We start from the raw sequence: 15,106 nt of genomic DNA, 5'->3' as shown, positions 1-15,106 counted from the left end.
ATTATCTATTATTAAGGGTTTAATGAAGTGCATTCATAATGTGTTGCAGTTAAAGCCTATCATCTTGCATCGCTAACGAACATCGAAACCAATCTGGATGCCGACAAAACCAAACGAGACTTCAAAGCAGATTGCATTAACTATAAGAAGCCAATTATGGAAGGACAGGGATCATTAAAGATAATTACTGTAAAATTACTCAATCGCACTTACTAATTAGTACATTTTCTACCATTCATTTAAATAATTGTCAACCATTTCGTAATCGACAACTAATTTGTAACGATTTATCTTCTGCATTGCAGAATGTCTGGCCCTAGAAAATTTGAAAGAGTTCCTTTCTATCCGTTCACCGAATTTAACTAACGACCGTAGTGAAATATCCCTGTTGTTCCAAGAAAGATGTTAATTTACGAAATGAGTTCCGTTAGTGTTTTTTAAAAATATGTCTGTTGAATTCCAAATTGTGTTTGTTCTATCAAGGATATATATTTATTTAATTGAAAAGTATGGCAGACGAAGTTGTATTCCGAATTTAAGACTTCAATTTCCAGTGAAAGGGTCAAGGTCACTCATAATTGTACCATTACCATTTGTACAAAAATTAATGTCAATTTAAATGAGTAATGGGCTTTTTGGGAGCCTATTTTGTTTTTCAAGATTAATCAAAAATGACAGTTAAGGCAGTTTTATTTAACTTTAAACAACATTAATTTAATATGATATTCTCCATTTCAAGCATTTAGTGTTACAGAAAGAAATAAGTCGAATCATGATTAATACAAAAAAAAAAACAACTACAACACATTAACCACAAAAATATTAGGAAGGTAGATTTAACTCTTCCGCTTTGTCTCGAATTTATGACTCTTAACAAGCTGTCGTTTTAGTTGGGTAGTTTTACCCTTTGTAGAAATGGTCCGTGGCAAAATAGTCACAGTTAAGTTCATGGACGAGTTCTGTCATTAGAAGATTGAAGACCTTATAGTTAATCTGGCCAATGGTTCCCTTTCAATATCAACAGCTCCCATTCAGTTACCCTGTGTTAGACGTTTTTACGTCATAAGATGAGTGCGAAAACTAAAATTGTTGACATCTGGGCAATTGTGCAATAAAAACAAGTCACTATGGGTATATTTACACGAGTGGAAGGTCTACATATAACAATTGGCTATCGCGCCTAATAATGTCTGCATCACCTCTTATTTAGGGTTTAAGTAAGTACATTCACAATGTGTTGCAGGTAATGCCTATCATCTCGCAGCACTAACGAACATCGAAACCAATCAGTATGCCGAAATATAACCAAATCAGACATCAGAGCAGACTGCATAAACTAAAGGAAGCCAATTATGGAAAGACAGGGATCATTACTGGAATATAACTATATCGCATTTTTACTTATAAGAACTCTTTCTACCATTTCTTAAATACTTGTCAATCATTTCGTAATCGACAACTAATTTGTAACGATTTAACTTCTGCATTGCAGAATTCTTTATATGTCTGGCCCTAGAAAATTTGAAAGAGTTCCTTTAAATCCGTTCACCGAATTTAACTAACGACCGTAGTGAAAAATTCCTGTTGGTCCAAGAAAGAGGTTAATTAACGAAATGAGTTCTGTGAGTGATGTCAAAAACGTGTCTGTTCGGTTATTCAATACCAAATTGTGTTGGTTCTATAGATGCAATATATTTTCTTTAATTGGAAAGTATGGTATACATAACTGAATTCCGAATATGACAGTTCTACTTGCATAATTCTGTTGAAAGACAACCACAGAACCTGAAAATTACCATTTGTACAAAAAAATAATGTCAATTTAAATGAGTTATGGCCTGTTTGGGAGCGTATACTTTTTTTCAAGATCAATGTAAAATGTAATTTATGGCAGTTTTATTTTACTTTAAACAACACTTATTCAATACGACATTCTCCATTTTCAGCATTTAGGGTTACATAATTAAATTAGTAGAATCGTTATTAATGCAAAAATACAACTACACATTAACCACAAACATATTAGGAAGGTAGATTTAACTCTTCCATTTTGTATCGAATCTCTTAACAAGCTGCCGTTTTAGTTAGGAAGCTATGTCCTTTGTAGAAGTAGTCCGTGGCAAAAAAGTCACAGATAAGTTCCTGCACGCATTCTGTCATAAGAAGAATCAATACACAGTTTATTGGATAAGGCACTTAATTCTCTATACCGACATACATTCAAGCATTCATTTTTATATTTGTATATAGTTTTCCAGATACGCTTATGTTTAATATCGATGCTATAGTTAATGTATTTTGTAATTGTGATTGACGATATTCTCCGATATGTAAAATGCTTGTCTCGTATCTTTTTTTGTAAAAAGGTATTCTAAAATATACGGCCACTTGCGTTCCCGCTGTTATTGTACACAGAAATTTCCTAACGTGTCTACATCGATTTGCAATTCAATATGTCCTAAACAAGAGTAGCCAACAGCATTAACATTTGTCACGTTTTGATGGAAGTAAAGCATTTGATGTACATGTAAGTGTCATCTGGCGAGTTACGGGGGCGTTTCTCTGCTTCTCTGTCTATTACGCCTCGTCTCCGGCTTTCCGAAAAACAACAACCATCTTTCGCAGTATGATATTGGTGTCATTTATGACATAAATATTTACTGTTACTGTCGCCATAGGTACATTTAGGCGTGTAAAAGTTAATCAAATGACAGTAGTAAACAAAGCTCTCCCGATGTATTCACATTAATTTAACATTTGATTTCGATAAATGCGAATAAACTTAATTTTTTAAACACTTCTTCATATTTGCATCTATATTAAGTTATGAATTCCTTAAAGCATATAAACAAACGCAGCTTCCTTCGATTCAAAATAAAACAAAACAATATTGACAATACAAAATCAAAATCAGATAATATAAATGCCACCCACTCAACAATATAAGAAATGTTGGGTATTCAATTTCGGATTTCAATTTCGGATTAAGAAAAAAACAATATATTTTAAAATGCATTTTTGAACATTGATGTACAATGTATTTTTTTTCAGCATTATGACTTATAATGTTGTCAAACGTACAGTACAACATGGGTAACACTCATTTGTTTTTTAAAGGTTTATCAAAACATTTGTTTCGCATTGCTACCTTGAAAATGAGAACTGATTGATCCAAATATTTAAGGTTTGGTAGTCGGAAATATATCACAAACGCAATACGCATGTGAATGAGCAGGAAATATACGAGTAGTATACACTATGTTTAAATTGTTATTACTTCTCAACAGCATGGGCATATTTCAGAAAAATATTTCAGATCGGAAGACAATATTTCCCAACATTCATTCATAAAGCGACAAGGAAAGTAACAGTTGTACTCCAATCAGGTTGGCTTTGCTTAGTCCACGGTATTTTTGTGCCACCGAATCGGAATTGAACGGAAGTGCACACTTTGAATCAATGTCAACAGGTGTTCACACTCTTCTCTTATTTATTGTAATATGAAGTTGTCCCTGTCCATGTACTTTACAAATGACTCTCTTTCCGGTATTAGACGAATAACCGAAATTTCATAAGTATATCTCTGATAATAAGTACACCAGATAGAATGTGTCTTTTTATGATTTGTCATCTTAATCTTGAGTCTTGAAACCGCATAATTACATCATCCCCAACCCATAAGCTGCTTACATCCGTGTGGGAGATAACTAATATAAGCCTATATACGTGCATAATTCAGGACAACCATTTTTTCAAAGGTCAATGTTTCAGAAATTCGTAAGTATACTTTCATTAATATACATTAAAGGGGCTAGTGCACGGTTTATATGAGATGAAAATATAATCCTTTGAATTGTGAATAAAATTTTATAATTATAAAACGTCTTAACAAGTTCAATAAGAGATGTATTGTGAATATAAGGAATGTTTATTTTGCCGAAAGCGTAAGTAACGATATTGAAGTTAGATTTAATTTAATTCAGGATAATATTCATATAATTATGTTCAGTTTAGTATCTGTCAGTTGTTGTTCGTTATGTTTTCATAAAAGTGGGTACGATAATAAAATTTAGATTGAGTGTACAATATTGCTGCCATATAATCTGTGAACGAGTCCATTTATATAGACAAAGGTTTCAAATTTATCACAGTTCTTCGAGGTTATTTCCAGAGATTTTTTACGCGAACGAAATGTCTTAGTTAAGATATTGTTGCTATTAAATGTCTTGTCTAGCTACTTATTCGCCGATAACCAGTCTGAACAAGTATCATATGGAAATTCATTTTAAGAAATGAAGTTTTGCACGATTAAGACAATGATAAATATTGAACTGTAGTTGGTCCATAAAATTTCCAAAAGCATAATGCGAAAACAACGTGTCATAGTTTATATGTTATGTATGTTATAACTGCTACATTTTCCTCATATAAACAATTGAAAGTGAAACGTTCGTTATTTCTATGCCCTTTAACACAGCTGTGTATTTGCGCGACACAGACATTAACTAATCAAGATAGACACTCAATATACAACACAAGTTATATCTACTGCATTTACTTTCTGAGTAACTATGATTCACGAGCACAAAACCCGAGCTAATAAGTTTTCATATTCTAGGGTTTGTTTTGTATATACTGTTTTGTTCGATATTTGTAATGACATAGTTCAATAAATACGTATAAGTATGTTTCGTTGTAAGTGATTTTTCACGCCACTTGTAGCACGTCACAATGTTTGCCTACATGTATTGGCTACCGTTCTGATATGGGAATCAATAAACGAACGAAAAAGGAGGGAAGAAACGGATTTTCAATATGACAAAGGTTATAAACATTAATCAAAGTATAATAAATAACTTTCACGTAATTCCCTATGACACTGTTCACGTTCATTAAGCAATCAATAATGCGATACAACATTACTCACTTTTGTCGCGAATGGAAACTAGACACCTCTCTGTCACTTGTAAGAAGTTGTTTGTCCACGATGGTCAAAGGAATCCATTTTTCAAAAGTCCATTTAAAACAGTTGGAGCTTCTACTCGTTTCAAATACCAAACGACTTATATTACGACTACTTTATTTTCTAGTTTCCATATTTTTAATAAAGAACTATTCATACAATGTGTTTGTTACTTGCATCTTAAAATCTTTTATGATGACTAACTGTCTAGTTGTCGTGCCGTTTTCTTGACCTACGTCAGAATGTGTAACATCAATATAAGTAGTCATCAGGAAATAAGCTGTTGCTCTTATATAATTCATCAGTAATCGTATTTTCTTTTGTAATAATGCGTAAAACTACGGTGGTTCGTTAGGGGCATCGTGTCCCTGTCCTTATGCGAGGTATCTCAGACGCAATCGGAAGACTGCCAAAGCAAGAAAGTACGAAAGTACGAACGCGAAGGGACGCCTGTGAAAACAAGAAAGTACGAAAGTACGAACGTGAAGGAACGAATGCAAATACAAGAAAGTACGACAGTAACGAACGCTCTCATACTTTCCCGTGTTCACCCTTCTTCCCCTTTGTATCCCCACTCCTTCGCATTCGTTCTTTTGTACTTCGTGTCTTCGCCGTCGTCATTTCGCGTCTCCCACTCCCCATTCGCGTAAGGCTGAAGACAAAATTGCATCATGTTACACCATAGTAAACTAAAGAAATTCAAAACGTGATATATTTATCTTTCAAGCCGAACCGCTTTTAAAAAGGAAATATACAACGCTAGTCTGTTTAATGGCAATATGTCAAATAATATTGAAAACATTGAAAATATAAGTTAATGACTACCAGTTTTAGTCTACGTAGAACTGAGGGTCAAAGCGTTATGTCTTTTAAAGTGTATAATGAACATTCTGCATTACAAGTCACAACGGTTTAATTTACACGACGAAAAGGTTCACATATAACAGCTGGCTTTCACGACAAATAATGTCTGCATTAACTGATATTTAGGGTTTCATTTAGTACATTCATAATGTATTGCAGCTAATGCCTATCATCTCGTTCGCTAACGAACATCAAAACCAATCAGGATGCCGACATAAAACTAAACGAGACATCAGAACAGACTGCATCAACTAAATGAAGCCAATTAAAGAAGGAGATGAATCTTTATAGATAATTACTGTAAAAGAACTCTCACATTAACTTTGCTTTACATCATAACATTTTGTTTAGAAATTGCTAGATCAGACCCAATTTTATCACAAAAAAATAGCAAAATTTGCAAGCCGAATAAACAGAATCCCATTTAATCCCTTTCTTGTCAACAAAGAGTAAACCGTATTAGTTGTTTTAGCGTTACTAGAATTCTTTAGACCATTTTCTTTAAATTCTTCTGAACCATTCGTAATCGACAACTTTTTTGTAACAATTACGAATTAAATACTGCATTGCATTTTTTTATTTGTCTTGCCCTTGAACATTTGAAAGAGTACCTTTAAATCATTTCACCAAATTTAATTAACGACAGCAGTGAAATATCGCTGTTGTTCCAAGAAAGGGGTTAATTCACGAAATGGGTGCTGTGAATGATGTTGAAAATGTTTCTGTTCGTTTATTCAATTCAAATTTGTGTTTTTTTCTATGAAGGCAATATATTTCCTTTAATTGGAAAGTATGGCAGAATATGTCAGGTCTTATTCCAGAGAAGGAGTCACGGTCACTCATAATTTTGTTGATAGAAAACCACTGAACCTGAAAATTACCATTTGTACAAAAAGTAATGTCAATTTAAATGATATATGGCCTGTTTTGGAAGGATATAGTTTTTTCAAGATTAATCTTAAATGACATTTATATCAGTTTTATTTTACTTTAAACAACATTTATTTAATATAACGTTCTCCAAATCCAGCATTTATGGTTACAAAACGAAGTTAGTAAACACGTGACAAATGCAAAAACAACAAAAGAAAAATCACGATGATGTTGGGTAGTTTGCTTTAAAGCTTCCATTTTGTCTCGATTCTCTCATTCTTAACAAGCTGCCGTTTTGGTTGGCAAAAAAGTCCGTCGTAAAATAGCCAAAGGTAAGTTCCTGCACGATTTCTGTCATTAGAAGAACATATAATAGTGATTCAGGCGTACGGTGTGTCCACCAAATATCAACATCTTCCATCCAATCCACACTTGTTTAGAAAAGTCTCGTATTACTCTATACCGACATCAATTCAAGTTATTTTTTTATATTTGTATATAGTTTTTTCCCGTGAATAGATAATTATGTATAATTGCAATGCTTTATTAAATGCATGTATTTATGATTGGCTATATTCTCGTACATGTAAAATGCTTGTCACGTATCTATTTTGTAAACGAGGTTTACTATAAACAGGCGGCCACTTGCGTTCCCGCTGTAGTTTTACATTGAAAAGTCCTACATCAATTAGCAACACAATATGTTCTTAATAAGAGCACCCAACATCATTATAATCTGTCACGATTGGATGGAAGTAAACCATTTGATGTACATTTAAGTGTCATCTGGCGAAGTATGTGGGCGTTTCTCTGATTCTCTCCTTTTACACCTCTTCTCCGACTTTTCGATAAAAAAACGATCTTTCACAGTTTGATATTGAGGTTATTTATGTCATAAATATTTACTGTTACTGTCACCATTGGTCTATTAACGAGAGTCAAAGTTAATAAAATGACAGTATTAAACAAACCTCTCCCGATGTATTCACATTAATTTAAAACAAAACAATCTTCCAATTGTGGCGTAAAAGCCTAATGTCACGAGGCGCTAACGAACGTCGAAACCAATCAGGATGCCAACAACAGATGAATATTTCGGAGGCTAATTATCAAAGAAGAAGGATAGTTATATAAAAAGTCAATGAACTCATATTTATCTAATGCTTACTTTGCAGAACGAGAAAACATCCATTGTTTTTATTTGATTTAAATAACATCTAAAAACCGAATTTATAGACGCCTAATTCTGTCAATAATGCATACACCCAATGAGTATCCAAAAGCATTTCCATATTTCATCGACAAACAGGAGCATTTTCTAACATTTTGTAAAATACCATTGAACTATTTACAATCGCCTTCTTACATTAATAATTACGATTTGCATACTGCATTGTAAACTAATTAACGTGATATGCCTTGCCCTATACAACTTGTTTTGAAAGTGAACGAATTCTTATTTTTGACCCTGTTCTTTCTCCAACAAAGCATTAGCCGATCCCATGTTTGTATTTTTTTACACATATGAACATAAATATACAAACATAGGTGTTGCAAAGGCGAATACTTTTTGTTTTCTTTTTTTAGCTGTAACTCAAATATATATCAACTTAGGCACATATTGTAAAGAAATGCTGTTTTGTTGGGTTTTCCGAGTTGCGGCATACTTCACCAGTTTTCATTTATTGTCTCCGTGTAGTATTGTTGATGCACAATGTATGCGGGTTACATATTTGTAACGGTAAGATATGTGGCAATATTTGTTATCATCATTTGTCATTTAACCGTCAGTACCTTTTTTGCATCGATATAAGGTAAAAGAACCCTTAAAGGATATAAATAAACGTAGCAAACTTCATTTAAAAAAACAATACAAACAACAACTTATAACAAAATCAAACACAGATAATTTTAACTTCACCTACATAACAATATAAACAAGTTGACTTTTCAATTGCAGGTAAAGATCTAAACAGCATATTGTTATATGTATTTTTGTATATTAGTGTAAAATGTATTTTTTGTTCAACTTATCATGTTGTCAAACGTACAGTACTACATGCGTATTACTCATTTGTATTTAAAAAGGTTCATAAGATCATATGTTTCGCATTGCTGCCTTGAAAATGACAACTGACTAATCCGTTTATTTAAGGTTTGGCAGTCGGAAATATATCACAACCACGATACGCCTGTGCATGAGCAGGAAATATACGAGTAGAATAACTTTTTTGCAAAACGTTGTTACTTCTCACCAGCATGGGCCTATTTCAGAAATATCTTTGAGATCAGATTACAATGTATATTTCCCCATATTCATTCATATAGCGATAAGGACAGTAACAGATAAACTCCCATCAGGTTGCCGAACCGTCTTTGCTCAGACCTAGGTAGTTTTGTGCCACTAAATCCATCAATCGGAATTGAACGGAAGTGCACACATAAAGACTAAGCAATTTTGAATCAAAGTCAACAGGTGTTCACACACTTTAGAACTACGGTGCTGAATATGTGACATTATCTACACTTATTTATTGATATATTAATTTGTCCCTGTCCATGAACAAACGACTCTCTTTCCGGTATTAGACGAATAACCGATATTTCATAAGTCTATCTCGGAGAATAAGTACACCAGATGAAATGTGTTTATTTAGGATTTGTCATCTTTATCTTTAGTCCTGAAACCACATGACGCACATTCGTAGTATCATTTATGACACTTAAGCTGCTTACATCGGTGTAGGATATAACTTATTTAAGCCTATATACGTGCATAATTCAGGAAAACCACATTTTAAAAGGTCAATGTTTCAGACATACGTAAGTATATACTTCAATTCAAATACATTAACTGGGCTAGTTCACGTTTTATATGGTCAGAGATACAACTATAATCCTTTGAATTGTGAAAAAAAAGTTAGTGTAATAAACAAGCATCTTAACAAGTTGATATAAGAGATGTATTGTGAACACAAAAATACGTTTGAAGGAATACTCTGTTTGCCGAAAGCGTCAATAGCGATATTAAAGTTTAAAAAAGTTCAGGGTTATATTCAATTAATTCTGTTAAGTTGAGTATCTGTCAGTTGTTGTTCGTTATGTTTTCATAAAAGTGGGTAAAATAATTAAATTAAGATTGAGAATAAAAACTTACTGCCATATAATCTGTGAATGAGCCCTTTTAAGAGACAAAGGTTTCAAATTTATTAAAACGAAATGTCACAGTTTATACCTTGTGGTTATTCTATTTCTTGTCTAGCTATTCTGTCGCCTATTACCAGTCTAAAGTTATATTATATATATGAAAATGCATTTTAAATTATTATAAAATACGATTCAGACATTAAGGCATGTGCAACTTGAGTTGTTCAATAAACAATTATAAAAGCTGAATGCTAAAATTAAATGTCATTTCCGCATGCCTAGAATAGGCCCCACACAAATACTTCAGTCAAATTTAAAGCTCGATCTCAATTCATTTTACAAAATAACATAAAAAGTTATTCAAAATCGTATTTTTTCTGTTGCTTACAGAGAATTCCCTCACAAATTATGTTGCTTTACATTGTTTTGTCAAGATTACATAAAAAGTAATCCACAGCGACATAGTAACTTGAGTACAACACGTCGCTTTTAAACAGCTACTCAAGAACATTTTTGCTACAGAAGCATTTTTCATATTGAACCAGATTTTTATCATCATGTTTTTAAAAAGAGTAAAACATGCATGATTTTGTATTATACTATGCTTTCAATGGCTAAATGATATGAGATTCTGATTCATCTTGAGTATTTTTCTGATATTGGGGCCTGTCATATACCTTTTAGGTATTATGTCATCCAATTGACACACACAAGCTGCTTTTGTAATTATCTAAAAATGCCATCGTGTGATGTCTAGTAATCCCATACGTTATTGGTAAATACTGTTCGTGCCTGTTCTTAAATGAATTCAAGCATATAGATTTAATTATATAATCATTTTTTGATCCCATTGATAATAATGTAGTTGTTTGATGTCTAGTAGTTCTTTGTTAATGGGAACATGAGTAAAATATTGATATCAAAATTCATCAGTGCTAGAACATTTCTAAAGTATGCGATTTAGTCAAATGATACTGTGATGATAATATTTCAATCATGTTGTGGTCTTCTAAGTATTGTTGGATTAAAATATTGTTCATATAAAGTGAGCAGTGGTCCATATTTGAAGTTGATTTAATTTTGTGGACATTTCTGTCCTATTTAGTTCTGATATTATAATACATTTCTGGATATTGGGCATGTTTCTTTAAATGTGAGCTTTCTTTGCTTCGTAAGATTGTAAGAAAATACCATTTTTAGTTGATTAAGTTTGTTGCTGGCTTCTCTGTACGTGTGTTGGGATTGTATAATGTGTTCGTTAAAACAGCTATAATGTTCCTCAGGATGAAACCGACATGAACATGAGGTATACACAATATGCAAAGGTCGAGACATTTCAATCACAGGATAGACACATTAACGAAGGTGTGAACAAACCTAATAATATCTCGTTTACACGACTCCATACATCGCCTCAGACACTAGAAAAGCTTAAATTAACTTAGTTATCCAAAATAAGAGGACAGTGACGTCAACTTTTCTAACAACAGTCTTCAAAGAGACTTTTAAACTTTGGATGATTCTCTCAAAAAAAAAATCCTCTAATTTAGATGAATTATAGCAATTCAAATCATGACATCATTTCTTGAAACGTTTTAGTTTTTTGTATATAATTCGTTTGAACTACATGGATTGTTTCTATGCATACGTGTTGAAATTGGTTATTATAAACATAATACATGTGTTGTTGACCATGAACATTGAACAAGTCGAAATAACTCTGCCTGTCTGTCTGTCTGTCTTTCTGTCTTTCGCAACATATCAGTTCGTGGTTTATGTGAACACAATCTTTTATACCATGATAAAACATCATTGAAAGTAAACAATTAAAAAGGCTTGAATTTGCACAATTATGTTTGAATGAATTTCTACTAGTTTGGTGTATCATAAAGGTAAGTAAAATATCTCAATTTCAACATGTGAAATGTTGCCAATATATCATATGTGAGTGAAAATAAACTGTTTTTAGATGTACAGCGATCCTGAAGAAAGTTAAATAAACTTTTACTAAGTCATTTTGTTTGTACGAAGTTGCGCGAGAGGGTGGTCTTCTGTTCTGGGGGAACCCGATGCATACCCATTTCTCCGGCAGGCTCGCCACTAACTTAACTCACATTTGCCCAGGCTAGGAATCGAACCCATGTCTCCTTGGTGAGAAAAAGGTGTGTTAACCACTGCGCTTACCGGACAACCCTAAGTGAGTCAATTCAATATAGATAACTCCAAATAGGTAAGTAAACATCGAATCAAATGATACACATGTGTATACACTTTGTGTAACAATTAAGCATTAATGATTAGGTGTATTTCGATTCCATATTTTAATAAATCAAATAAACACAAAGCTTAAATTTATAGCTTGAATCGTGTCTTTAATTACATATTGTAAATGGTAAATGAAAAACTAGTCCCGTTTTATTTATGTAAGTTTGTTACAGAACAATGAGCTGTTACTCGCATTCAAGAACACTTGCAACAAACTACTAGGTGTCCCAGATCTGGCTGACCACGTGTAACAAACGGACAATTTCATAACGTTGGCCCACCTGTGACCTCGTTTTAAACGGCCTCTATCACAGCACGTTATATCGGTCATAGTAAGTTTAATTGTTTTGCGACGTCCAAGACAAATTCGCCGGTCTATAGGAGGCATAACATCGTACGTTGTACAAAGTATGCTACTACACCATCGAGTGGTTCGTATACAGTTTGAACAGATATGACGTCAACGTGTTGCCTTGGCCAGCCCTGTGATGAGATATGAACCCTGTTAAGCATATATGGGACGAGGTTGGTCCATGGCAGACTACTAGATGCGACAATAACAACCTGTATGATTTAGGAAACGCTCTCAATAAGGAAAGGAATAATACTCCTTCTGACATCATTATCCGTAAAAGAGAAGTTCATACATGATATTAAATGAATATTAACATCAATTCTTACCAATTGGCCTGTGGTAAATCATTATGGCATCCGTTGTTTGAACAGCAAATCAAATTGCAATCTTCTTTAACCCTTATCTCCTGTTTGAGGCCCCAAATAACATGTAAATATTAGTCATTTCAATAAACACATGGTATCAGTTATATATTGCTCAACATTTGAATGTGAAACATGACACACTTCTCTTAGAAACAATATATTTAAATATACCTTCACTAAAACTAACAAGCATTGCAAAAGAGACACACTCAATAATGCCTGAATGAAGGACTACGTATTTAAATGATATTGTAAGTAAAAAAACAACATTCGTTTCGATTTAGATATGAAAGTAATGCGTAACGTAGTAAAGGTAAGAACAACTTTTCGTTTGTCCTTATTTTTTTGTAGTTTGCTACCTGCATTATTTATTTGCATCGCCTCTTTTGATCAGAACTTTACCAGGTGCATGTATGTGTTTTGTTTTACTACTTATCAAGAAAGAAGTATATTTTATTTAAGTAATTAATTAATACTTATTTCTTAATATATTAATTGTATTATTAACCATAAGATGTGATTGCTAATTGGTTCATCTACAATCTGATTGAAGTGATAATATGATTTAACAAACTGTTTTTCCTTTAAGCGCATTTAGTGCACTTTATTTCTAATTTTAGTGTTTTACTGTTCTTCGTCTTAAATACGACTAGTGGCAGCTGCCTTTTTTATCTTTTTCTGTGACAGTTCATTCCATTGTGAACCATTAAAAGTGCTTACTTGTACTTTGTATTAACTTTTATGTTATGTGTTTAAAATATCATATTAGTTTTAATCGTCTACTTTTGACTTATCTGTGAATACTCTACAATATTTAGCAATATTAAACTTTGTTATGATCTCAATATTATTCGCGTATCATTCGTCGTGTACTATATACTCGAATGATATTTTTATGATATATACTCTATAGACATTTCATGTCTAAAAGCACATTTTTTTTATTTTAGGTTTATTCTGTTGTTATTTATTTTAATGACCTTTCAGTAAAAAGCTATTAAAAACTTATGTCTATATGTTACATGATATCCGAAAATAAACAAATACTGACTTGACTTGACATGACTTGTCTCAACGTGTACGTACCTCCAGATGCCTGAAACCTCTTAACTTGATCAAGTTCACCTGCGATCACGTGACAATCCTTAATGCATATAAAGGAATCGTCCTAGTTATAAAAGTCATTCCGTCGTAAAACAGGAGGAAAATGGGAACTCTCTTGAGAAAACAGATTGTCCGATCAATTATTACATGGACAATTCTACTATTTGTCCTGTGAATTACGAGATCTTAAGGATCTATTAGCACCTCTTATTTGGCGAAAAACAGAAAAAAATATTTGTTTCGCTTAAAAGAACAGGAGAACGTTGGTTTTATTATAATTTATATCTAAAGGAAGGTAGTTTCCAATAAGTCGAAACAAAAGAATATTGTTTTATATGCATTTTGGCTATGCTTATAGAAAGTAGTTTTTTAAAGTTGAACATTGATAATGCTTTTCAAGCATTAATTTTTTAGACAGTGCTTGCGAGTATGCAGCGTCCATAAAAGTCCGTTTTGACTTTCTACCCTGTAACATGAAAATGAAACGTTATTAAAGTTGTTCTTAATAAATAGCTCGTGCGTAGTTGTTTACTGTCGACTTAACGTTAATCCCAACTCTGGAGGGATGACATCAATTAAATGTTTAAAGAAGAATGATATATATTATATATACACCACACTTTCAATCACGTTTCGCTATTCATTAAATACGTCTTAAACGGTAGGGAATGATATACACAGATATGCCCAGGTCCGGTAAAAGTACCATAAAACATGTCTGTTTTGCAAGAATACTAGTGTTTAAACATTGACCTGGTCTGAATTCAGTAAGCCATGATAATTGTTCGAGAATTTGAGTGTGATTCCATACGCACATCATTTCAAAATACCTAATTACTGACGCTGAACGTTTTTACAAAACAAGAATTGTAATTTATAGGTTCATAAAATTTTCGTTAAGTGTCGTAAATAATGGTATGCAAGATGTGTTCCCTTATAGAAATACATAATTAACTGAGGAAACTTGCTTGTTCGATGCTGACAATCACGTTTTTAATTTGTTACTTTAGTCTCTATCTGTGTGAAACTTTTTATCAACCAAACGTATATTGCCCTGCCTGGACTGCTAGGACCCGTGTTTTTAAAAAAGTAGTGATAAGTTGCTTTTTTCCTGATTACACAGAATGTTCGTAGGTATCTAAGCTCCACAATATTACCGTTTGTAATTTA

This window comes from Mya arenaria, chromosome 16 (assembly GCF_026914265.1).
Source record: "Mya arenaria isolate MELC-2E11 chromosome 16, ASM2691426v1".
NCBI classification, from domain to species: domain Eukaryota; kingdom Metazoa; phylum Mollusca; class Bivalvia; order Myida; family Myidae; genus Mya; species Mya arenaria.
The sequence above is the reverse complement of the archived record's forward strand: the minus strand, read 5'-3'. Positions refer to the sequence as shown.